The following is a 26,678-nucleotide window of genomic DNA, read 5'->3' on the forward strand; positions in this document are numbered from 1 at the left end:
ATGGATGGAGGGGTGGGTGGATGGATAGATAGAGATGATTGATACATACATATGGATGGATGGATGGATGGGTGGGTAGATGTATGGATCGACAGATATGACAAGTAGGTAGATATGATAACTAGCTAGATAGGGGATGGATGGACAGGTGGGTGGATGGATGGATGGATAGATAGACATGATGGATACATACATATGGATGGATAGGTGGAGGGGTGGGCGGATGGATAGATAGAGATGACTGATAGATATTATGGATGGATGGATGGATGGGTGGGTGGATGGATGGATAGACATGATTGATAGATATTATGGATGGATGGATGGATGGATGGATGGAGGGGTGGGTGGATGGATGGATGGATCGATGGATATGATAAATGGATATGACAAGTAGGTAGATCTGATAGCTAGCTAGATAAGGGATAGATAAGAGGCTTCCCTGTTTAAAAAGTACATAGTCTGAATTCTGAATGGGAAGAAAGAGGCAAGGGAGGGCACACAACGGAAGGGGAGGACGAGGGAGTCTTCCAGAAAGAATGTGCTGGAGAGTGTGCTAGACTTTATCCTAATTCTATCAAAGCTCAGACGCCCACCGGAATCTTGAGGGTTTCTTAGCTCCTGAACGTTCATTAACACGCCCTGTTCTGTGTGTACACACCGTGGAGTATCATTCAGGATTTAAAGACAGAGACTTTCCGGGTGGTCGAGTTGTTACGGCTCCACGCTTCCACTGCAGGGGCCACGGAATCCATCCCAGGCTGGGGAACAGAAAATAAAACAACCCAAAACAGATAGAAACCATCAAGCTCTCAGCTAAAGTCAGACAGAAGGACCCATGAGGGTCAGGAGACAGCCATCTCTACATTTTGCTCTGAGGACGTTGGGAAACCACGGTGGGCATTTGTGACCCTCCCACCCTGAGTCCCATAGCTGGACAGGGGAGCTCACAGGACACCCTCCCCACCCAGGACTGGGACTCCCAAGGACCAGGTTTAAAAGTGAAGGGGAATCATGTAATAACCTATAATGCAAACGGCTGTAGAAACGAGATATGCACGTGTCTGTAACTGACGGCTTCCCTGTTGGCTCACTGGATAAAGAGTCGGCCTGCTCATGCAGGAGACATGGGTTCGATCTGTGGGTCGGGAAGATCCCCTGGAGCTGGGAAATGGCAACCCACTCCAGTATCCTTGCGTGGGGAATCCCGTGGACAGAGGAGCCTGGTGGGCTACAGTCCAGGGGGCTCACAAAAGAGTCAGACAAGAGCTAGCGACTAAAGCAGTAACAGGTATAACTGAATCACTTTGCGGGACCCCTGAAACTATCACAACACTTAAATCAACTATATGTGAGCATCCCTCTGTGCTCATCTGTATGTTTTATAGGTTGTGTGTGAGAGAGAGAGAAGACAGAAGCAAAGAGGAGAAAAGAGGAAAGAGAGACACTCACACGTTAGTATAAGTTCCAAGGAAGAATCGAGAACCTCCCCGGAAGGATAAGGAGATGGAAGCCCTAAGAAACCACAGACTGAGAACCAGGCCCTGGCCACGGGCTTGCTGAAGGGTTCCCAAGTGTTTCCTGAATTCCTGCAGCTCCCCAGTCAACCGTGAGCTATCGATGAGGGACGGCGCGTCCAGCTGGCTCAGCGGATGAAGAATCCGCCTGCCGATGCAGGAGACGCGGGTGCGACCCCTGGGTGGGGAAGATCCCCTGGAGGAGGGCATGGCAACCCGCTCCAGTTTGCTGGCCTGGAGAATCCTGTGGACTGTATAGTCCATGGGGTTGCAAAGAGTTGGATAGGACTGAGAGACTCTCACTTTTCCATAGCCAATTTCAAACTATCACTGAAACTTAGTGAAAGCTTCAGGTGGACAGCAAAGGGACTCAACCACACATGTACATGGATCCATTCTGCCCCAGCTCCCCTCCAGCCAGGCTGCCACGTGACACGGAGCAGAGTTCCCTGTGCTGGACAGCAGGTCCTTGCTGGTTCTCCTTGTTAAATACAGCAGTGTGTCCGTGTCCATCCCAGACTCCCTGACTACCCCTTCCCCCATCCTTCCCCCTGGTGACCATAAGGTTACTACAGAGGATTGAGCAGAGTTCCCTGTGCTGCCCAGCAGGTCCTTGCTGGTTCTCCATATTAAATACAGCAGTGTGTCCATGTCCATCCCAACTCCCTGACTCTCCCTTCCCCCATCCTTCCCCCTGGTGACCATAAGGTTCTTACAGTGTATTGAGCAGAGTTCCCTGTGCTGGACAGCAGGTCCTTGCTGGTTCTCCATGTTAAATACAGCAGGCTGTATATGACACAAAAAATTTTTTTAATTAACTCAAAATGCAGTAAAAGCTTCAGCACTCCATATGAAAACCCTCAAACACCGAAAACACATTAAAAGAGTTTCTTGACATGGGCAGCACCAATGACTTCATGGGACTAATATGAAAACTTTAGCAACAGAAGCAAATAAATACACAAATGGGTTTGCACCAACTGAAAAGATAAATCGACTTCTGCATAACAAATGAAACAATGAATACAGCAAAGAGACATTTTCTGTCTCTCTGCAGAATGGGTGAAAAATATTTGCAAACTGTGTATCTGGCAACATAGACCACTGGGGCAAGAGGACTCACCCGTTAAAAACGTCACTGACCGTGCACAGTGGATTGGCACGTTCTGCTTTTATTCCGGAGTTCCGGAGTTCTGGTTCATCTCTTCAGATCCAACAATGTGTCTTAATTATGCAAATAAGTTAACGCAATGTTACTTCTTAGTGAAAGATGCAAGCTGTATTATTATGGGATTTGCGGTTTCCTGGGAGTGTAAACATGGCTCGAACAAATTGGCCGAATTTCTTCCTTTTTGTTTTTCAAATGGTTGATGGGATTTCATTCATTCTCCGAAGGGCCCTTCATATCTATGCTCCTATCTGGAAAAATCCAAATATTCTTTGTTCTCTATGTAATACTCAGCCCTCTTGAAGTTAATATGCTGCCTCCTCCGAGCTTTGCAGATGAGATTCTGTTTTGGAGAGCTGTCTAGGGCTCTTCAGGGTTTTTCTGCATTTCATCTCATTTCCTTTTAAAATCTGCAAACAAGTTGGTGCCAGCCTGCACCACATTCTCACTCAGGGAACTTGCAATAGGCAGTTGGCACGCTGTTTTGGTTGTAAATGAGGTTGGTGGACACAGGGTTCATTTTCAGGGAGCTGTGGGGCTCGGTTCTGCGTTTGCACCCCCCCAGGACTAGACAGTTGTAAACAGACACTCCCCATGAGGCCCATGTCCAGGTCATTAAATCCGTGCAGAAAACTCCTACACCCAGTGTTAGTCACTCAGTCGTGTCTGACTCTCTGCGACCCCATGAACTGCAGCCCACCAGGCTCTTCTGTCCAGGGGATTCTCCAGGCAAGAATACTGGAATGGGTTGCTATGCCCTTCTCCAATACCTAATTGAAGCTGAAAAGGCCATTTGGGTTGTAATCAAACCAGCCTGGCATTTCCTGTCAACTTGCATATTGAGGAATACACCATAAAATGTTGTTGTATTAATAAAATTGATTAGCAATTAATTATTAATTTAAAATTAATAAAATATTGTTGTGTTAATATCAGGTAGTAATATATTGTTGGGGTTTCCCAGCTGGTGAGAGTGGTAAAGAATCTGCCTGCAAATACAGGAGATTTTAAGAGACTGCAGGTTCGATTCCTGGTCGGGAAGATCCCCTGGAGGAGGGCATGGCAACCCACTCCAGTATTCTTGCCTGGAGAATGCCATATTTCAATTCATTATAATAATTATACTTTGTTGGCAAAGTAATGTGCCTGCTTTTTAATAAGCTGTCTAGGTTGGTCATAGCTTTTCTTCCAAGGAGCAAGCATCTTTTAATTTCATGGCTGCAATCACCATCTGCAGTGATTTTGGAGCCCCCAAAAATAAAGTCTGACACTGTTTCCACTGTTTCCCCATCTATTTCCCCTGAAGTGATGGGACCAGATTCCATGATGTTCGTTTTCTGAATGTTGAGCTTTAAGCCAACTTTTTCACGCTCCTCTTTCACTTTCATCAAGAGGCTTTTAAGCTCCTCTTCATTTTCTGCCATAAGGGTGGTGTCATCTGCATATCTGAGGTGATTGATATTTCTCCCAGCAATCTTGATTCCAGCTTGTGCTTCCTCCAACCCAGCATTTCTCATAATGTACTCTGCCTATAAGTTAAATAAGCAGGGTGACAATATACAGCCTTGACGAACTCCTTTTCCTATTTGGAACCAGTCTGTTGTTCCATGTCCAGTTCTAACTTTTGCTTCCTGGCCTGCATACAGATTTCACAAGAGGCAGGTCAGGTGGTCTGGTATTCCCATCTCTTTAAGAATTTTGCACAGTTTATGGTGATGCACACAGTCAAATGCTTTGTCATAGTCAATAAAGCAGAAATAGACAGGTGTTAGCTCTTCTCTGGCACCCACTCCAGTGCTCTTGCCTGGAAAATCCCATGGATGGAGGAGCCTGGTGGGCTGCAGTCCATGGGGTCGCTAGGAGTCAGACACAACTGAGCGACTTCACTTTCACTTTTCACTTTCATGCATTCGAGAAGGAAATGGCAGCCCACTCCAGTGTTCTTGCCTGGAGAATCCCAGGGACGGGGGAGCCTGGTGGGCTGCCGTCTCTGGGGTCGCACAGAGTCGGACACGACTGAAACGACTCAGCAGCAGCAGCAGATATAAAATTGATAGGCAACCAGGCTTTGACAGAATTTGCCTCGGAAGCCATCAGGTCCCGTACCTTTGTTGGAAGATTTTTTTTCTTTTAGAACAGTTACAGTTTCATTTATGATTGGTGTGCTCATATACGCTGTATCTGTCTAAGAATCGGTCCATTTCTTCAGTTGTCCATTGTATCGGTGTAGAGTTGTCTGCAGTCGTCTGTTATGTGGTGTCAGTTGTAACTGCTCCTTTTGCATTCCTAACTCTGTTGGTTTGAATCTTCTCCCTTTATTTTCTTGACGAGTCTGGCTAAAGGGTGTCTCACTTTTGTTTATCTTCTCAAAGCACCAGCTTTTCGTCCCCTCGACCTTTGCTGTTGCTTCCTTTGCTCTGGGCTTTATGATTTCTTCCCTTCTAGTAACTGGATTTTGCTTGTTCTCCGTTTTCTAGTCGCTTCAGGTTGGAGGTTAGATTGTTTCTTTGAGGATTTCCCTGTTCCTCGAGCTGAGACGGAGTGGCTATAAACTGACTCTTAGAACTGCGCGAGCTGCATCCCACAGGTTTTGGGTCATTCATGTTTTTGTTGCCATTTGTTTCTAGGTATTTTTTAAATTTCCTCTTTGATTTCTTCAATGATCTTTTTGTTATTAAGTATTATTTAGCCTCCATGTGTTTCTGTTTTTTTATAATTTTTTCCCCGTAATTGATTTCTAATCTCATAGGATTGTGGTTGGAAAAAATGCTTGATATGATTTCAGTTTTCTTAAATTTACCAAGGCTTGATTCGTGACCCAAGATGTCATCTATCCTGCAGAATGTTCTGTGTGCATTTGGGAAGAAAGCGTTTTCTGCTGCTTTGGGGCGGAATGTCTATAAATATCAATTAACCTGTCTGTGGAGAACTAAATGGCAACCCCCTCCAGGATTCTTGCCCGTGGACAGGCGAGCCTGGTGGGCTACAGTCCATGGAAACGCACAGAGCTGGGCGCGACCGACTGGCTCACACTCACTCAATCTGTCGGACGTGTTGCGTCATTTAAAGCTTGTATTTCGCTCTTTTCTGCCTGAATGATGTGTCCATGGGTGGAAATGGGATGCTAAAGTCCCCCCACTGTAATTGTGTCACTGTTGACTTCCCCTTTGACGGCTGTTAGCATTTGCTTTATGTATTGAGTATGTGTGTTGAATTTATGCTCATATGCTGGAAGTTTTGTATCACTATTTTATCTTCTCCTCAGACTGATCCCTTGATCTTTATGCAGGGCCCTTCCTTGTCGTTTGTAATCGGGTTGGTTTTAAACTCTGTTTTATCTCATACAAGTATGGCTCCTGCAGCTTTCTTTTGAAAGCATTCCGATTGTATGGAATAATCTTTTCTGTCTCCTCACTTTTGTTCTGTGCGGTCTGTAGTTCTGAGATGAGCCTCTTGTAGGAAGCATATATCCAGATATATGCTCATATATCCCATATATCAGCCAGTCTAGCGTCTTTTGGCCGGGGGCATTTAATCCATTTACCTTTAAGGTAATTATCAATATGTATGTTCTTACTGCCGTGTTCTTAATTGTTTTGTGCTTGTTTTTGTAGGTCGTTTTCTTGTGTTTTCTGCACAGAGAGAAGTTCTTTCAGCATCTGTTGTTTTATAAAACATTCTTGGGCTTCTCTTGCAGCTCAGCTGGTAAAGAATCCGCCTGCAAGGCAGGAGGCCTGGCTTGGATCCCTGGGTTGGGAAGATCCCCTGGAGAAGGGAAAGGCTACCCACTCCAGTATTCCGGCCTGGAGAATCCCGTGGAATGTATACTCCACGGGGTCGCAAAGAGTTTTATAAAGCTGCTTTGGTGGTGCTGAATTCTGTCAGCGTTTGCTTGTCTGTGAAGCTTCTTGTTTCTCTGTGGAATCTGACTGAGACCCTTGCTGAGTAGAGTCATCTTGCTTGTAGGTTACTTCCTTTCACCAGTTTAAACGCATGCTGCCAGTCTCTTCTGTCCCACAGTTTCTGCTGAAAAACCAGCTGATAAACTTATGGAGATCGCTTTGTATGCGGTTGTTTTTCCCTTACTGCTTTTCATCTTTTTTTTCTTTGAATTTCATTTTTGTTAGTTCGATTAGTATGCATCTGGGCGTGTTTTTCTCTGGGTTTATGCTTTGTGGGCCTCTCAGCACTTCCTGGACTTGTGTGCTGTTTCTTCTCTCATGTTAGGGAAGCTTTCAACTATAATCTCTTCCAGTATTCTCTCAGACCCTTTCTCTCCTCCTTCTGGGACCCCTATAATTTGAGTGTTGGTGCGTTTGAATGTGGTCCCGGGCGTCGCTGAGGCTCTCCTCATTTTTCTTCATTCTTTGTTATTCTGCTCCTCAGAAGAATGTTCCCTGGATGAGAATATTCTCCTGAGAACAATACAGAATCTTTCTCTCTGCCAGCTCGCTTACCTGTTCTTCTGCCTCAGTTACTCCGCTGCTGGTGCCTTTCAGTGTATTTTTTCATTTCAGTTACCGTGCTGTTCGTCACGGTTTTTCTTTTTTTTTCTTCTAGGTCCTTGTGAGACATTTCTTATATGTTCTCCGAAACCCCTCCATCCTATTTGCGAGATTTTGGTTAACTCAGTAGCATTCCTGTGAATGCTTTTTCAGGTGGAAAATTACCTATTTTCTCTTCGTGGATTTGGTCTTGTAGGTTTTGACCATGCTCGTTCATCTTCACATAGTTCTGTGTCGTTCCGTCTTGGTGTACATTGTTCTGTCTCGCCGGCTGTCTGTCCTGAGGCGTCCGGTGCTGTAGCTTGCGGCCAGTTGGGTGCAGCTGGGCCTGTGTGCTGAGATGAGGCCCTGTGAGGAGGCAACGAACTCCACGTTCTCCTTTGGAGCCATCGAGTCCACCCCAAAGCAGAGAGCGTACTGAGCCTCCAGTAAAACAAAAAACAGGGTCTTATAGAAAGATTTGCACACCTGTGTTCATAGCGGTGCCGTTCACAACTGCTGAAGTGTGCAAACAAGCCGAGAGTCCAAGGAGGGGTGAATATATAAGGAAAAGGTGGTTCACCCCAACTCAGCCTTTACACAGGCTTTCCCGGCGGCTCAGATGGTAAAGACTTTGCTTGCAATGTGGGAGACCCGGCCACCCGCTGCAGTATTCTTGCCTGGAGAATCCCATGGACAGAGGAGCCTGGCGGGCTACATGCAGTCGGTGGGACTGGGAAGAGTCAGACAACTGAGCGGGTTTTACGTTTAAAGAGGAAGGAAATTCCGGCAGAGGCTAACGATGTGGATGACTCTTGAGAACTTTGTTGTGGTCTAGTCGCTCAGTCGTGTCCAGCCCGGCGACTCCACGGACTGCAGCCCGCCCGGCTCCTCTGTCCACGGGACTCTCCCGGCGAGAATGCTGGAGCGGGTGGACATGCCTCCCTCCAGGGGTGCTTCCCGACCCAGGGATCCAACCCTCATCTCCGGCATTGGCAGGCGTGTTCTCTACCGCTGAGCCGTCTCGGAATTATGCTCAGTGAAATAAACCAGACGCAGGAGGGCACATACTATATGGTTCCACTCATGTGTGCTCCCTGGAGGAGGCAGATTTAAAGGACAGGAAGATGCTGGTTGATGGAGGCTGTGGGGCTACAGTTTAACCATGACCCTTTCTGTTTTCCGAGAACAGTGAGTCCTGGAGATGGGTGATGCTGTGAGTTCCAGAACCCTGTGAATGTACTTAATGCTACTGAACTGTATGTTTTTAAATGGTGAAAATGATATATTTTATTTTATGAATGGCTCACCACCGTGACTATTTTATTTTATTTTATTTTTTACAAAACGGGGGAGGGGGAATCAAAATGGCTCAATAAAGCTGTCCAAGTTCTTTGGAGCTCACTAGCTAGTTCCTGGAATGTAGAGACTCAGTCTCTCCTAGAAAAGTCAGCCTTAAATGGACCCCGTGTTCCTCAGAGCCTCTGTGAGGCTGCCCAGTAGGTGGGCAGAAGCCAGCACAGCCAGCTTCCACTGAGTCACGTAGAGCTTGCCAAGCTGTGACAGGTAAATGAGGATTGCCGCGTGCCAGTCAGCCAAACGCATTGATGGGCTCTTGTTTCCTCTCGGGAGAAAGGAGAACAAATGGCCTCATAATTGGAAGAATATGTTTTGGGGGGAAGAGGGCAGATGGTCGGGACTCGAGAAAGAATTCTTGAGCCCACAGTGGGGAGAAACTGAGGAGATATCCTTTTCTTTTTTTTTTTTTTTTTATTTTTTTTTATTTTATTTTTTTTTTTTTTGAGATATCCTTTTCTAAACCTAACACAGACTTGTGTTGTATTATAAGGGATATTTTGAAAACTCCTAGGCTGGAGGGAAAATAAAATAAAATAAAGTCTTACGCTTTGAGAGCCGATGGACTGTACCCCGCCAGGCTTCTCTGTCCATTGGATCCTCCAGGCAAGAGTCCTGGAGTGAGTTGCCTTGCATGCCCTTGTCCAGGGGATATTTCCGACCCAGGGATTGAACCTGGGTCTCCTGCACTTCAGGCAGATTCCTTGCCCCTCTGAGCCACCAGGCAAGCACCTCTTTGCAAATATAGAGCAATCCGATGTCATGAAAATTCGATTGCTCTATGCAACCTTGCCTCCCGACTGAGTCTGTGGAACCCCTATCCAGGCAGGATACCCCTGTGAGTGGACCTGGAATTGCACACAAAATCTGAGGAGGCCCCCGTCAGATCTCAGGTGTGTTTACCAGGAGGCACGCTGCGGCCCCGGAGGCACAGGCTGTGTAGCAAGGAGCGGTGGTAGGCAGGATTCTGAAGTGGCCTCAAGGTTTCTGTTCCCCTAGTGCAAACACCCTGTATAATCTCCTCCCTCGGGGTGTGCACACGGTGGATGTCAGCCCAGCCCCCTCGCCTCGTCACCATGTTGCCATGGGTGAACCTGAGTTCATCAAAAGGTGAGGGGTGGTGGTGGGCCTCACCTAACCAGAGAAGCCCTCTAAAGGATGATGGCTTCTTTGCTCTAATGCTTTGTCTGTTGTTGTTGTTGTTTTTATTTTTTTATTAATTGAGGTAGAGTTGACTGACAGTGTGGTATTAGCTTCAGGTGTATATATATATATATATATATATATGCATGGATGCTAAGTCACTATCAGTCATCGTGTCCAGGGCTTTGCAACCCTATGGACAGAACCCGCCAGGCTCCTCTGTCCATCGATTCTCCAGGCAAGAATACTGGAGTGGGTTGCTACGCCCTTCACCAGGGGCTCTTCCCCACCCCAAGGATCAAACCTGCGTCTCTTATGCGTGTGTGCATGTATACATATAACATGTGTGCGAAGATTCTTTTCCCTTTTAAGTTATTACAGAATATTGACTCAATATTATGCCATACACTAGGTCCTTTGTGCTTGTCTGTTTTACATACAGTAGTGTCTGTATGCATTGGAGAAGGAAATGGCAACCCACTCCAGTGTGCTTGCCTGGAGAGTCCCAGGGACGGGGGAGCCTGCTGGGCTGCCGTCTGCGGGGTCGCACAGAGTCGGTCACGGCTGAAGCGACTCAGCAGCAGCAGCAGCAGTGTCTGTGTGCTAATCCCAAAGTCCTAGTTTATACCTTCCCCTGCTCCCCCTTTGATAGCCCTAAGTTTGTCTTCTTGTCAGTGGATCTGTTTCTGTTTTGTACGTAAGCTCGTTTTGTCTCATTTGAGATTCCACGTGTAAGTGACACCATATGACATTTGCCTTTTGCTGTCTGGCTTACTTCAGTCAGTATAATACCGTCTAAAGCTATCCATATTGCTCCAAATGGCACTGTTTCACGTTTTTCTTACGGCTAAATAATACACCATGGTCTGTCTGTCTGTATGCTTATATTTATACACACACTCCGGGCTTCCCAGCTGGCTCAGTGGTAAAGAATCTGCCTGCCAGTGCAGAAGGCACAGGAAGAATGGGTTCCATCCCTGGGTGGGGAAGACCCCCTGGAGGAGGAAATGGCAACTCACTCCAGGATTCTTGCCTGGGAAATCCCATGGGCGGAGGAGCCTAGTGGGCTGCAGTCCATGGGGTCACAGAGAGTCGGACACGACTGAGTGACTCAGCACAGACACACACACATCCACACACACACACAGCACATTTATAAGAAGGTAAATTCTGCCAACTAGAAGGAACTTGCCATTTCCTTCTGCAGGGGATGTTTCCCGCCCGGGGATCAAACCCGTGTCTCTTACATCTCCTATAAATATATATATATACACACACACACACACACCACATTTAAAAGAAGGTAAATTCCACCAGCTAGAATGCACAATTCTCTTCCAAGTGGAAGAGAAGCTCGACCTTCAGGTGAAAATATGGGTCTTAACAACTGGTTAAGATAGCGAACACGATTGACTCTGCTAACTCTGCTATCGGATTTCAGCCCAATGGTCCGTAGGTGAAACATCTAATACTCTGACCCTGCGAACCTGTCTGAGTCAGGCAGCACGTGTCTGTGTGCAGCTGAAATAACAGGGTAGCAGGTGAGTGCAGAAGCATGATGACTTTCCCCACCCTGGGTATGGCTCTCACGAGGCTGCAGAACGCAGTTCAGGGTTAAGCGCCACTGAGGACTCTGGTGTGTCTCAGAGCCGGGGTATTTCACAGTGGAGGTCACCTCTTCAACGTTCCGATCCGGCAGTTCATATGCCAGGGGATTCCCTGGATGAACCCACGTGACGATTAGACGACTTCAGCAAGTTCGCCTTCACACCGGGCGGGGTCTGCGGGTGACGGGGACCATCCTGTCCATCGACCTGGTCCATCCACCTCATCCTCACTTGTTTTCTTGATGTAACAGAAGCATCAGGCACCAGCGGTCACCAGCACGTGTGTGTCATTATTTTAACAGATTTAGAAAAAGCCCCTGTTGGTGGTGGGGGGGGTTCCCTGATAGCTCAGTTGATAAAGAATCTGCCTGCAATGCAGGAGACCCCGGTTCGATTCCTGAGTCGGGAAGATTCCCCTGGAGAAGGGATAGGCTACCCACTCCAGTATTCTTGGGTTTCCCTGGTGGCTCAGCTGGTGAAGAATCTGCCTGCAATGCGGGAGACCTGGGTTCGATCCCTGGGTCAGGAAGATACGCTGGAGAAGGGATAGGCTACTCACTCCAGTATTCTTGGGCTTCCCTGGTGGCTCAGCTGGTAAAGAATCAGCCTGCAATGCGGGAGACCTAGGTTTGATCCCTGGGTCAGGAAGATCCTCTGGAGGTGGAAATTGCAACCCATTTAGATTTAGACAAACTGAATTGAGATAGGTGGGCTGCCCTTGTGGCTCAGACAGTAAGGAATCTGCCTACAATGTGGGAGACCCAGGTTCGATCCCTGGGTCGGGAAGATCCCTTTGGAGAAGGGCATGGGAAACCACTCTAGTATTGTTACCTGGAGAATTCCATGGACAGAGGAGCCTGACAGCCTACTCCGTGGGGCTGCAAAACAGTCAGACACGACCTAGCAACTAAACAGTGGCAACTAATTGGAATGAACTGTCCCAATCCCATTTTCTGAACAAAAGCTGGTCAGAAAACTGGAGTCATCAACTGTAACCCACGCATGACTAACATCATTGGTGATGGAAGAACGCTCTGCATAGAAAAAGAGGGTTAGTTCCCCAAAGCAACGGCAACTGTGTTGCCTGTGGAAGAGGCAAGACCAGCAAAAGGCCACCACACTCGGTGCCTTAGCTCCAGAGGCTGTAACAAAATGCCACCGACCGGGCTAAATGCCAGGAATTCACAGTTCTGCAAGCTGGACGTTCAGGATCACAGCCTGGGCTGATAAAGTCCCGAGGCAGGCTCTCTTCCTGGTAGACACGTGGCTGCCTTCTCACCACGTCCTCACATGGTGCAGAGACGACAGATGCGGTCTCTCTCTCTCCTTGTGTGTGTGTGTGTGAAGTCTCTCTGTTGTGTTAGACTCTTAAGACCCATCGGACTGTAGCCCAGCAGGCTCCTCTGTTCATGGGATTCACCAGGCAGGAATACTGCGGTGGGTTTGCCATGTCCTTCTCCAAGGCAATCATGGGGGCCCCACCCTCAAGAATTCACCTACATCTCATCACAGCCCAGCTTCTATCAAGGGCTTCAACGTACGAATTTTAGGTGAGGGACACCGTTCGGTCCGAACAACGCAGCCTTTCCTATCCTTGTAAATAGCATCGTTCAGCTGGTCAAAACAAGACGGAAGCTTGATTCTTCCTTCTCCACCAGAGTCAATACGTTTCCAAGCCTTGCCAGTTCTGTCCATCACATATAGTTGCTGTGGGTCCAGTTGTCACCACCGTGGCAGCCACCGGCCACCATCATGCACGTGGACCACAGCCTTAAGTGTTCTAGGAATCCCAATTTTTCTTGTTGGTCAGTGGCTAAGTCATGTCCGACTCTGCAACCCCATGGATCACAGCACGCCAGACTTCTCTGTCCTTCACCGTCTCCCAGAGCTTGCTCAAACTCATGTCTGTCCAGTCGGTGATGCCATCCAACCATCTCATCCTCTGTCGCCCCCTTCTCCTCCTGCCTTCAATCTTTCCCAGCATCAGGGTCTTTTCCAATGAGTCAGTTCTTCCCATCAGGTGGCCAGAGTATTGGAGTTTCAGCTTCATCATCAGTCCTTCCAATGAATATTCAGGACTCAGTTCCTTTAGGATGGACTGGTTGGATCTCCTTGCAGTCCAAGAAGACTCTCAAGAGTCTTCTCCAACACCACAGTTCAAAAGCATCCATTCTTTGGTGCTCAGCCTTCTTTATGGTCCAACTCTCACATCCATACATGACTACTGAAAAAGCCATAGCTCTGAGTAGAGGAACCTTTGTGGCCGAAGTAATGTCTCTGCTTTTTAAAATGCTATCTAGCTTGGTCATAGCTTTTCATCCAAGGAGTAACTGTCTTTTAATTTCATGGGTGCAGTCAGCATCTGCAGTAATTTTGGAGCCAAAGAAAATAAAGTCTGTCACTGTTTCCATTGTTTCCTCATCTCTACACAACCGTGTGTGAAATAGACAGCCAGTGGGAAGCTGCTGCGTGGCTCCGGGAGCTCAGCCTTGTGCTCTGTGATGACCTAGAGAGGTGGACGGGAGGCTTAGGAGGAAAAGAGTATCTATGCACATACAGCGGATTCACTTCATTGTACAGCAGAAACCAACACATTGCAAAGCAATTATCCTCCACTAAAAAAATTATTTTTAAAGATGAATATCACCCCCTTAGATCGCCCCTGACTTTTCCATTCACAGGGAGCTTTCTCACCATCTTTTAAATTCCTTAATACACACATCACATTCTTTAGCCCTTAATTTCTTGTTGTTGTTGTCTAGTTGCTGAGTTGTGTCCAACTCATTGCGACCCTGTGGATTGTAGCCCACCAGGATCCTCTGTCCATGGCATTCTCCAGGCAAGAATACTGGAGCGGGTTGCCATGCCTTCCTCCAGGGGATCTTCCTGACCCAGGGACCAAACCCGGTTCTCTTACACAGGCAGGGGAATTCTTTATTCCTCAGCTGCCAGGGAAGCCCCTTATTATTCTTATTCACTGCTTATTCCTCCTATTGCAATAGAGGTTCCCTGGGAGCAGGAATTGTCCCCAATGGGAGTCTGTCTACACCTCCCAGGACCTTTGTCTCAAATGAGCAGTTTGTTAGATGAATGAGGGGGAGGGGATGACCAGTCTCACCTGCCTCCCACCTCTACAAAGCAGAATCTCGCCCTCCCCATCCCCCAACCAGGATGTCTTCCTTCTTCTCCTCTCCCTGAGTAACAGTCATCCCCCAACGCTGATTTCATACAGCAAATTTTAATCAAGATGGTGACTCCGTCCTTCACATTCAATCTCCAATTAAAATCTCTAATAAGGGTTTCAAAGAGGGAGAAGTCAATATCATTCACGCCTTAAATAAATGGTCTAGGCAGCACTCTGATACCAAAATTACAGAAGGCATTTTGCTATACATACTGCTAAGTAAGAAAGCAAAAGGAAGTGTTAGTCGGTCAGTCATGTCTGACTCTTGCAACCCCATGGACTGTAGCCCACCAGGCTCCTCTGTCCATGGGATTCTCCAGGCAGGAATCCTGGAGCGGGTGGCCATTCCATTCTCCCGGGGATCTTCCTGACCCAAAACCAAAAAAGATACAAACCAGAGCAATTGAAAAAGAAGGAAAAAAGGAGGAAGGGGTAAATGAGCAGTTTGGGATTGACATACACACACTGCTGCTGCTGCTGCTAAGTCGCTTCAGTCGTGTCTGACTCTGTGCGACCCCATAGACGGCAGCCCACCAGGCTCCCCCATCCCTGGGATTCTCCAGGCAAGAACACTGGAGTGGGTTGCCATTTCCTTCTCCACTGCATGAAGTGAAAAGTGAGAGTGAAGTCATTCAGTTGCGTCTGACTCTCAGCGACCTCATGGACTCTAGCCCACCAGGCTTCTCCGTCCATGGGGTTCCCAGGCAAGAGTACTGGAGTGGGGTGCGATTGCCTTCTCCAATATACACACTGCTGCTGCTACTGCTGCTAAGTCACTTCAGTCGTGTCCAACTCTGTGCGACCCCAGAGACGGTAGCCACCCAGGCTCCCCCGTCCCTGGGATTCTCCAGGCAAGAACACTGGAGTGGGTTGCCATTTCCTTCTCCACTGCCTGAAAGTGAAAAGTGAAAGTGAAGTCACTGAGTCGTGTCCAACTCTCAGTACCATATGTAAAATAGATAATACATACCAATAAATATATGGGCTTCCCTGGTTGCTCAGATGGTAAATATGCCTGCAAAGCAGGAGACCCAAGTTCAATCCCTGGGTTGGGAAGACCCCCTGGAGAAGGGAATGGCAACCCACTCCACTCTTTTTGCCTGGAGAATCCCATGGACAGAGGAGCCTGGATGGCTACTGTCCATGGGGTCACAAAGATTGGACACGACCGACCAAGTAACAAAGTATTTCTATTTAGAACAAGAAGTTATATTCAGTGTCTTGTAATGATGTATAAGGGAAAAGAGTCTGAAAAATATATGTGTAGTGGAATCACTCTGCTATACATCCAAAACCAACTCAACACTGTCAACTGAGTCTATTCCAACTATGAAAAGAAAAGATTTTTGTAACCAAAAAAATATGATTTAAAAATCTTTGGGATTCAGAGAAAATTGGGGTATTTGATCCTGAGAAATAAACAGAGATACAGTAGTGTGCACGAAATAGATAAACATAACCTCGGAGTTTAAAGTATGAATGCAGACACTTTGTGCAGTGAGAAATCAATTTCTTGGTGAAGCAGAAAACTGAGGAGGAAAAAAATGTTTGCAGCATGCCGAGGAGAGTTTAAAATGCTTATGGGGATAAAACATCGACTTAGAGATACTGACAACACTCAGCAAAGCCAAACTGGAAACAGGATTCCCTACAAAGGAATACGGGCTATATTGACCAGAAACACTAACTATAGAAATGATGAAAGATGAATGTTGGAAGCCAAGAAATAGAAAAAAATGACTACATGCTGAGTTCTCAGTGAAAATTGGAAAGAAAACCAATTCTACACGTGTTCTGGTAGAATTGTCCAAAAGATTAAAAAAAAAAAAAAAAACCTCTACAAGTGCTCATGGAAAGATAAGAGTAACAGAAGAACAAATATGGGTTTGGCTTCGTTTCATCTCAGCTGCAAGAAATGACACAATGATGTTGGACTGACAAGCATTCATGAGGGAAAAAAAAAATCATTATTAAAAATTCCACAGTGAAGTTACTGTAGAATTATCTTTTACTCCCAAAGTAGTGTTCAAATAATTTTCAGTACAGTTAATACAATTCACAATATTGTACTCAATATCACTGTGGACGGCGACTGCAGCCATGAAATTAAGACGCTTGCTCCTTGGAAGGAAAGCTAAGACAAACCTAGACAGCGTGTTAAAAAGCAGAGACCTCACTTTGCTGACAAAGGTCTGTATAATCAAAGCTATGGTTTTCCCAGTGGTCATGTATGAATGTGAGAGTTGGACCATAAAGAAGACTGAGCAGCAAACAATTGATGCTTTTGAACTGTGGTGTTGGAGAAGGCTCTTGAGAGTCCCTTGGACTGCAAGGAGATCAAACCAGTCCATCCTAAAGGAAATCAGTCCTGAATATTCATTGGAAGGACTGATGTTGAAGCTGAAACTCCAATGCTTTGGCCACCTGATGGGAAGAACTGGTTCATTGGAAAAGACCCTGATGCTGGGAAAGATTGAAGGCAGGAGGAGAAGGGGACGACAGAGGATGAGATGGTTGGATGGAATCACCAAATCGACAGACATGAGTTTGAGCAAAGTTTGAGTAGATTCTGGCAGGTGGGCCATGGAGTCAGAAGTAGTTGGATATAACTTAGTGAACGAACAACGGCGTATTGCAGTCAGTAACCATCCAGTGTTGCAGACTTGGGGTGTGGGGAGGAAACCAGTTTCTAAGTAAACAAATGAATATCCAGCCAGATAGATTTATGCCCTAAATCGAACATTCTTTGCATTATGCAAATTTTTTGCCTACAGAGCAGTTAGAAAGAGTAAAGAGGGTTTGGTTCTTAATCCACACTTCAAAAAATATCAAAAGACAGGAAGCGAAACAGATTATGATTTACTAAAGTTTTGCAGTAATCGGGTCACAGCCAAGTCATCCTGGCCTTCAGATCCTTCAAGCCCTGGAACGGGGATAAAATATCTTTAATAGGATTTTCTAATGATGACAAAATAATTTGCATATTCTTCTCTGAGGGACAAAATCAAAAAAAGTTGATCATTGTGTGTTTGATACTTTCCTCTGTAAATTAGTGTCCTTTAAAAGTGGGATGGGAACTTCCCAGGTGGCTCAGTGGTAAAGAGTCTACCTGCTAAGCAGGAGATGGGGGTTCTATTCCTGGGTCAGGAAGACCCCCCGGGAGAAAGAAATGGCAACCCAGGCCAGTATTCTTGCCTGGAGAATCCCATGGACAGAGGAGCCTGGCAGGTTGCAGTCCACGGGATTGCAAAGAGTCAGGCACAACTTGATGAGTAAAAACAACAGAAAGGGGGGCAGGTCTTCTCACATGAAAATTTGGAATTGAAATCCATTTTAAGAGTGAAAGTATTCAGAGACTTCCTTGGTGGTCCAGTGGCTAAAGCTCCACACTCCCAATACGGGGAGCCCAGGTTTTATTCACCGGTCAGGGGATTAGATTCCACATGCTGCAAGTAAGACATAGCACAGCCAAATAAATAAGTAAAAGAATAATAATAATCATTACAGTATTTGCTAAAGTCCTCATTCACTGGCATGTGCTACAAAAAAAAAAAAAAATTACAGCTGTTTGGGAAAGAGTTTCAAACATCCATGCCTCTACTGAAATGTTTTTATCCTTTTCGTAATTTCAGAAACTCGGGAGAGTCCCTTGACTTTATGGACGGCCCTTGTGGATATGCCGAAAATGGAAGTGGAGTGATCCAAATCGGCAAGAGACTAAATTCGCGCGCCATCTCTAGAACCGGTGAATCAGGTCCTGGTGAGTGTGCTTGTCTGTGTGACTAAACATTTGTGTGCATTCCATGAAGTACTTTGTGGGAAGACATATATATATATATATATATATATTTTTTTTTTTCCCTTGTGATGAGAACTCAGGATTTCCTCTCTCAAGAACTTTTTAGAAAATAATTTTTATTTTATTTTTGGCCGTGCTGAGTCTCTACTGCTGTGCCGGCTTTCCTCTAGTTGCAAAGGAGAGTGGTGGCTACGCTGGAGTTGCCGTGTATGGTCTTCTCATTGCAGTGGTTTCTGCTGTTGCCGAGCCTCTAGCTCACGTGGCTTCTGTAGTTTGGGCGCACGGGCTTAGCTGCCCCACAGCAGGTGCGATCTTCCCAGACCAGGGATGGGTCCTGGGTCCCCTGCATCGGCAAGCAGAGTCTTCACCGCTGGACCTCCAGGGAAGTCCCTGGCCGCTAATTATAAATGAGAAAACTGAAGCAGAATGCCTGAGTCAGGTGTCCCTCAGGTTCGACAGTTCATAAATGTGGGAGAGTCTGCATGCCCATCCAGACTGTGTTTGGTTGACTCTGTATCAGTTTGTCTCAATATCTGATCGGGTTCCTTGCTCTCCACCACCCCCAAATGGTATCTTCTGACCCTGCCCAGCCGTCAGCGGGAATCCTGTGAGGTCAGTTAAGGCACAATCCCCCAACCAGTGATTTTTCCATCCACTGACCCCCCCTACTTGCTCGTTGGCTATAAATGCCTTCTTGCCCTTGCCAACTTTGGAGGTGAGTCTGGATCCATAAAAGGTCTCTTTTGCACTATTGCGATGCATGCTAAGTCGATTCAGTCATGTCCAACTCTTTGCAACCCCGTGGAATGTAGCTCACCAGGCTCCTCTGTCCATGGAGTTTTCTAGGCAAGAATATTGGAGTGGGTTCCCGAGCCCTCCTCCAGGGGGTCTTCCCCACCCAGGGATTGAACCTACTATTTTCCGCATCTCCTTCATTGGCAGGTAGATTCTTTAACACTGATCTGCCAGGGAAGCCCAAATTGTAGTAAATCTGACAGTTACAGTGGTAGTTACAACGCTACTACTAAAAATAATTACAGTTGTAGCACTAGTAATAATTATAGTCGTGTCTGTAATCTTAGAAGTTGTAGCGACTGTTACAAGTGTACTCATGGCAAGAGTAATCGTTGCAGTCGTGGTTGTCGTGGTCCGATTCTAACAACTGTTGCAGCAGTAGTAATAATTGTAGTGGTGGTTGTAATGGAAGGTTTTGTCACAGTAGCAATTGAGGTCGTCAGGGGAGTGATGGGTGTTGTGATAGTTATCGTTGTAGCAGCACTGATTGCCATAGCAGCAGCTGTGGCAGTAGGAAAAACGTATCACCACAGCAACTGTGATAAGAACAGTAGAATCTGCGGCAGGAATTGGACCAGTTTTGCGGTAGCTACAGCAGTAGCAGTCATTCTGGTGGGCATCGTCTTAGTCATCAGAAATGCCGTGCTTGTAATAGTTGTACTGACAGTTCTGGAGCACTAACTTCTGTAGTGACTGTAGCAGCAGTAATCCTTGTAGAACCAGCAATCGTCGCGATGGAAGGCAACATCACAGGAGCAGTAGTAACCATATTATGTGGACCAGGACTTGCGGTAGGGCCTAATTTCTGTAGTCATTGTAGCAGTGCTCACAACTGTAACAGCACTGACGTTGTGAGTAGTCGTCATAGTGGTCGATGTTACAGTTGTAGCTGCTGCTGCTAAGTCGCTTCAGTCGTGTCCGACTCTGTGCGACCCCATAGACGGCAGCCCACCAGGCTCCTGCGTCCCTGGGATTCTCCAGGCAAGAACACTGGAGTGGGGTGCCATTTCCTTCTCCAATGCATGAAAGTGAAAAGTCAAAGTGAGGTTGCTCAGTCGTGTCTGAGTCCTAGCGACCCCATGGACTGCAGCCCACCAGGCTCCTGCGTCCATGGGATTTTCCAGGCAAGAGCACTGGAGTGGGGTGCCATTTCCTTCTCCAAACCATGAAAGTGAAAAGTGAAAGTGAGGTTGCTCAGTCGTGTCTGAGTCCTAGCGACCCCATGGACTGCAGCCCACGAGGCTCCTGCGTCCCTGGGATTCTCCAGGCAAGAGCACTGGAGTGGGTTGCCATTTCCTTCCCCAATGCATGAAAGTGAAAAGTGAAAGTGAGGTTGCTCAGTCGTGTCTGAGTCCTAGAGACCCCATGGACTGCAGCCCACCAGGCTCCTGCGTCCATGGGATTCTCCAGGCAAGAGCACTGGAGTGGGCGCCAAAAGCCTGATACCTGTAGCAGTGATTGTATTAGTAATGCTGTCAATTGCCTGGTGGCTCAGACGGTAAAAGCGTCTGCCTACAAAGCGCGAGACTCAGGTTCGATCCCTGGGTTGGGAAGATCCTCTGGAGAAGGCAATGGCACCCACTCCAGTATCCTTGCCTGGAAAATCCCATGGACGGAGGAGCCTGGCAGGGTACAGTCTGCGGGGTTGCAAAGGGTCAGACACGACTGAGCCACTTCACAACAACAAATGCTGTCACAGTTGTAGCACGAGTACTATTTTTAGTAGCATTTATAAGCACCTTAGTTGTCATAACGGTGACAACTATAGTAGTAAGTGCAATAGCTATACTAGTGGTTGGAACAGTAGTTTTTGTAGCAGCAGCCGTTGCGGATGTCACAGGAAGTGGGGATAGTAACAGCTGTAGCGGTCCTAATTGTTAGGCCAGTAGCAAAAATTATCGTAGTTGTGAAAGTCACGTCTACTGCAGTAGTGTCTAATACTGACGGTCTCCGTAGGACCACTGGCTGTAGCATAAGTTGTAGCAGTAGCGATGATTGTAGTAGCTGTCATTGTTGTCACCGGAATTGTGGTCCTTGGAGCGATAGTAGTAGCAGTTGTCGTAGTCCAAATTATGCAGTCGTTCTAGTAGTAATTACAGTAATAATTACAGCAGCAGCAGCAGCAGCAGTAATTGATGTAGCAGTAATATCCCCGTTGTGCTAGTAATATTTGTAACACTGATTATAGCAGTGCTCACTGCTCTGCTCACTGCAGCAGTAGCACTGCTTGTACCACCAGCAGTAGCAGTTGTCGTAAATGTTCCGGTTGTCACAGGAAAGCTAATAATTAGAGTAGTCATTGCTCTAGGACTAGTTGGCATAGTCGTTGTAACACTAGTTACTATTGTACCAGTCATGGGAGTCATCATGGTAACGGTTACTGCTGTAGTTGTGAACGGAGAACGCAGGGGCACCCCACTCCAGTGCTCTTGCCTGGAAAATCCCATGGACAGAGGAGCCTGGTGGCCTGAAGTCCATGGAGTCGCTGACAGTCAGACATGACTGAGCGACTTCCCTTTCACTTTTCAGTTTCATGCATTGGAGAAGGAAATGGCAACCCACTCCAGTGTTCTTGCCTGGAGAATCCCAAGGACGGGGGAGCCTGGAGGGCTGCCGTCTATGGGGCTGCACAGAGTCGGACACGACTGAAGCGACTTAGCAGCAGCAGCAGCAGTAGTCGTAAAGCTCACAGTTGCAGCAGTCAGTGCTCTGGTGCTAGCTGGCATAGTCGTGTAACAGTCGTCACTATGATACCAGTCGTAGCAGTAGTCGTCATGGTAAATGTTATGGTTGTAGTCGTAAAGCCAACAGTTGTAGTAGTCATTTCACTAGGTCTAGCTGACATAGTTGTTGTAGCAGTCATCACAGTTGTACCAAGAGTAGTACTCGTCCTGGTGAAGGTTACCGCTGTAGTCGTAAAGCTAATAGTTGTAGTAGTGATTTCACTAGGTCTAGTTGGCATAGTCGTGTAACAGTCATCACTATGATACCAGTCATAGTCACTATGATACCGGTCAGAGCAGCAGTCGTCATGGTGACGGTTGCCGCTGTAGTCGTAAAGCTCACAGTTGCAGCAGTCAGTGCTCTGGTGCTAGCTGCCATAGTCGTGTAACAGTCGTCACTATGATACCGGTCAGAGCAGCAGTCGTGGCAGCAGTCACTGCTCTGGTACTGCTTGCAGTAGTTGCTGTGCTCGTGCCGTGGTTTCCACGCCAGTATCACTGACAGCAGCCCTCCACGTAAACCATGCTGAGGGTCGGGTCTGGCTGTAGCAAGTTTCCCCGCACAAACTCACTGGGTCCTCACGGTGACGGTGTGTGACCCATCACCTCCTCTGAGCGGCTTCGTGACCTGCCCAGGCTTGCACAGCTCGTACCCAGCAGAGGCTCACCCCTGCATCTTCTGTGCTTTGTAGACTTAGCAGAGATAAGGGACAAAAACACACTGTCCACAAAATAAACAGAAAAACCCAAAACCACACAAAAGGAGGGGGTATTCTTCCTGTCCTCAAAGAATTCTCCTAGAAGCACAACAGTGGAAAGCAGTTATCCTCCAATTAAAACCAAATTAAAAAAATCTCGAACCCTGAGGTCGTCATCTCCAGGAGGAACAAGCCAAGAGGTCACCTCCAAAGACATGCACCTTCAAGATGACGTACATGGGTCTATATTTAGAGTTTGTACAGGAGAAAACTCTATAGAGTTTTCCTTTGCCATGAAAGAGACACTCGAATGGAAGGATTGTGACAAACCGTTGAGAAGACAGTTTAAACACGGGGCACCTTGCCACCAAACTCCGTTTCTCATTAGGACTGGACTCTTGTCCAGATGGGACTCGGCACAGCTTGGCAATTTCTTCTTTCACCCCTACACAGCTGTCCTGACCACAGTGACTGCAGTTAGGGAGCCCCGGGGAGCTTTTCAGCCTGATGATGCTTTAAAGCCAAGGTCCCCAACCTTTTTTTGGCATCAGGGACTGGTTTCACAGCAGATGGACGTTTCCACAGATCAGGGAGTTGGGGGAAGGTTTCGGGATGATTCAAGCACATGACATTTTTTTCCCCATGCACCTTCTGTCGTTAGGACATCAGCTCTGCACATCAGGCACTGGAACCCGGAGGCTGGGGACTCCAGGAGTCACAGCATCTCTGGGATCAGAGCTTGTCTTCGGAACTTGACCCACTTGCATCCCCATTTGGTATCTGGCGTGTACAACCAGCCCAGGCGTGGAATTCCCAGTCCCACCCGTGCAGGCTGGCACACGGCAGCCCCATCGCTTTGTGCCTGGTGCTGTGTCCTTTGTGGGGCCGCCTCCCTGACACAGCTTGCATCTTCTCAACGCAGGTCGCTTACGACTTAGATCCCGTCTCTGGTTTCCACCAGGGTGGCAGGTGCTGTGACCTTCATGGGACTTTGGGGAGCACCGTTTTCAGGCAAGCCAAGCTGTGCTTTTTTCTGTTTGTGTTGTAAAATAGATACATTTTATTGAAGTGTAGTTGACTTACAATGATTCAGGTGCCTAGCCAGGCGATTCAGTTGTACACATACACACATATATTATTTTTGAAACTATTTTCCATTGTGAGTTATTATAAGATATTGGCTATAGTTCGCTGTGCTATACACTAAACCTCCATTGCTTGTTGCAGAGCTATTTTTTAATTAGAAATCTGGCATTCTATTCACACTAAATCTAATGAGTGGAATCAAAATGTCATGAGTTTTTAGTTAGGCAAAAATTTATAAGTTGTCTAAAACATATATATTATACATATTTATCTGTAATATGCAAACACTTTTCTACTACACTTGATAAAGGCTTGAGTTCAGTTCAGTCACTCAGTCGTGTCTGACTCTTTGTGACCCCATGGACTGCAGCACACCAGGCCTCCCTGTCCTTCGCCAACTCCCATAGTTTACTCAAACTCATGTCCATTGAGTCAGTGATGCCATCCAACCATCTCATCCTCTGTCATCCCCTTCTCCTCCTGCCCCCAATCCCTCCCAGCATCAGAGTCTTTTCCAATGAGTCAGTTCTTCCATTCACGTGGCCAAAGTAGTGGACCTTCAGCTTCAGCATCCGTCCTTCCAATGAATATTCAGGACTGATTTCCTTTAGGATGGACTGGTTGGATCTCCGTGCAGTTCAAGGGACTCTCAAGAGTCTTCTCCAACACCACAGTTCAAAAGCATCAAGTCTTGGGCATTCAGCCTTCTTCATGGTCCAACTCTCACATCCGTGCATGACTACTGGAAAGACCATAGCTTTCACTAGATGGATCTTTTGTCGGCAAAGTGAGGTGTCTTGTATCACACATACACACATACAGAAACATACGTGCCCATCACCACACGTACACACAGACATAGACACATGTACGAATGCACTTTATGTCTATTCAGCTTTATTAAAAGCATAACTATTGGGACTTCCCCTGGTGGTCCAGTGGTTAAGAGTCTGCCTTGCAATGCAGGGGACACAGATTTCCACCCCTGGTCCAGTTAGATCCCACCTGCCAGAATGCAACTAAGCTCATGCAGAACTTCTAAGATCCACACGGCTGGAGCTCATGCTTCACAAGTTACCAACATGAGAAGTCCATGCCCGTCAGCTGGAGAGAAGCCCCCCTACCCTTTTCTGCAACTAGAGACCGCCCCTGTGCAGAAATGAAGACCCACCACAGCCAAAAATTAAACAATAAAATAAATCTTTTCTTAAAAAACGCATAACTATTAAAGTACAGTCAGTAGAAGTATATTTTGCACCTACTCATTGGACAACCTGTCTTGATGTCTTTTGAAATCACTGGACAACCTGTTTCATATTTTGAAATTTTATGCTCTTTCATTATATACACGTTTCCCCACACAAGTAGGATCAGAAAGCTTGTCCTTTTGTGTTCCAACATAGGCAAAGTGGGGACATTCAGAAGACAATGATCAATTATCTCATGCTCCCCACAGGACCATGACTCTGTGGTAAAAGAATCTGCTTGCCATGCAGGAGACTGCCTGCAATTCAGGAGACATGGGTTCGATCCCTGGGGCAGAAAGATCCCCTGGAGAAGGAAATGGCCACCCACTTCAGTACTGTGGCCTGGAGAATTCCCTGGACAGAGGAGCCTGGGGGGCTACAGCCCATGGGGTCACAAGGGCAAACACGAGTCAGCGATTAAACCGCCACCACCCTCAAAAGACAAGATTCCTCCATTTGCTACCATTACTAACGTCCTTTTCTTTCTCTGTCCTGGACCCCTGTCCACGGCCCCCTGGGAAGGGAGACATATGCCTTTAGGCATCACACACTCAGAATGAAGTTAACTTAAACATCCAGGCTGCCCGTGACTTCTCAAGTTGAAACACGAAATTAACCCGCATGGGTCTTCTACAATTTCCTTTTTCCTCTAATTGCTGAGAAAGATGGGTTCTTGGAAAAAGTGAGACACGTCAGACATTAAGGATAAAGAGAAAGCATTGGCAGGCATTCTTTTTCTTTTGTTGGTGGCTTGGTCGCCAAGTCGTGTCCAAACTCTTGCAATCCCATGGACTGTAGCCCACCAGGCTCCTCTGCCCGTGAGATTCTCAGGCAGGAATGCTGGAGTGGGTTGCTGTTTCCTCCTCCAGGGCATCTTCCTTCCTCCAGAGCATCTCGCTGACTTAGGGATCGAACCCAGGTCTCCCCCATTGTGGGCAGCTTCTTTACCATCTGAGCCCCCAGAGAGAAGGCGGATCCTTCACTGCTGGACCACCAGGGACGTCCCAGGCATTCTATTTAGGGTTTTTTTTTTCCTTCCTGTCCTGAAAAGGCTAGTGAATCTTCGGTGGGTTAATTTTGTTCTCATCTTTTGCTTGCTTTAAAATTTTGGAAACGTGAATTGTCAGTCGATGGATTTTTACGTTTGAAATAAGGGTCCAGGTGTCTACAAGATCACTCTCCTGCACTCAGAGGTCAGAAAAGGCCATCTGGAGACATCTAAAGTAACACGTGAAGGGGAGATGGACATAGCCAGCCATGAGCTGGAGGGTATTCCAGGGAGGAATACCGGTCCCTTCTGTTAAGAATCTGAAGAAGTTCAGACTGGTTCAGGGTGGATTCATGGAAGAGTCTGGGATTGGGGAGGAAGGGGTATGGGAAGAGTAATAGCTGGGGAAAGGGAGACAGGAAATTCGGGCAAACGGCAGGCATTCTGTCACCCAGTGGCTGACTGCCCACATTAAGTCGTAAAATCCTTTAGTCCTAACTTGCCAAGTGACAGATGTTGAGTTTCTGGCTGTACCTGGGAGTGGTTCTGGGCTGGAATCCTGACAGTTGGGTCACCTGTCACCCCTTCAGGTATACTGCCTCATGTCAGCCTGCGGTGGACGCAGGTGTTATGTCTGCCAGGGTTCTGCAGGGAAACACAGTCGGTAGAATCCATCCACCCACCTATCTATCCATCCATCATATCTACTTATCTACCTGTGTGTCTGTCCATCCATCCATCCATCCATCAGTCATATCTATCCATCCATCCATCATATCTACCCATCCATCCATCCATCATATCCATCCATCCATCATATCCATCCATCATATCTGTCCATCCATCCATCAGTCATATCTATCCATCCATCCATCCATCATAT

General features: G+C 46.9%; 1 long non-coding RNA gene across 1 annotated transcript in view; it reads left to right on the top strand.

Annotated features, from left to right (window-relative positions):
- Window positions 1–23,578, top strand: part of LOC120882417 — a 46,341-nt gene extending 22,763 nt beyond the window's left edge. The window contains exons 3-4 of the long non-coding RNA XR_005725502.1: window positions 18,092–18,204; window positions 23,136–23,578. This is a non-coding gene — a long non-coding RNA (uncharacterized LOC120882417). The remainder of the gene's footprint in view (window positions 1–18,091; window positions 18,205–23,135) is intronic.
- Window positions 23,579–26,678: the final 3,100 nt, after the last annotated feature.

This window comes from Oryx dammah, unplaced genomic scaffold, assembly GCF_014754425.2.
Source record: "Oryx dammah isolate SB20612 unplaced genomic scaffold, SCBI_Odam_1.1 HiC_scaffold_23, whole genome shotgun sequence".
NCBI classification, from domain to species: Eukaryota; Metazoa; Chordata; class Mammalia; order Artiodactyla; family Bovidae; genus Oryx; species Oryx dammah.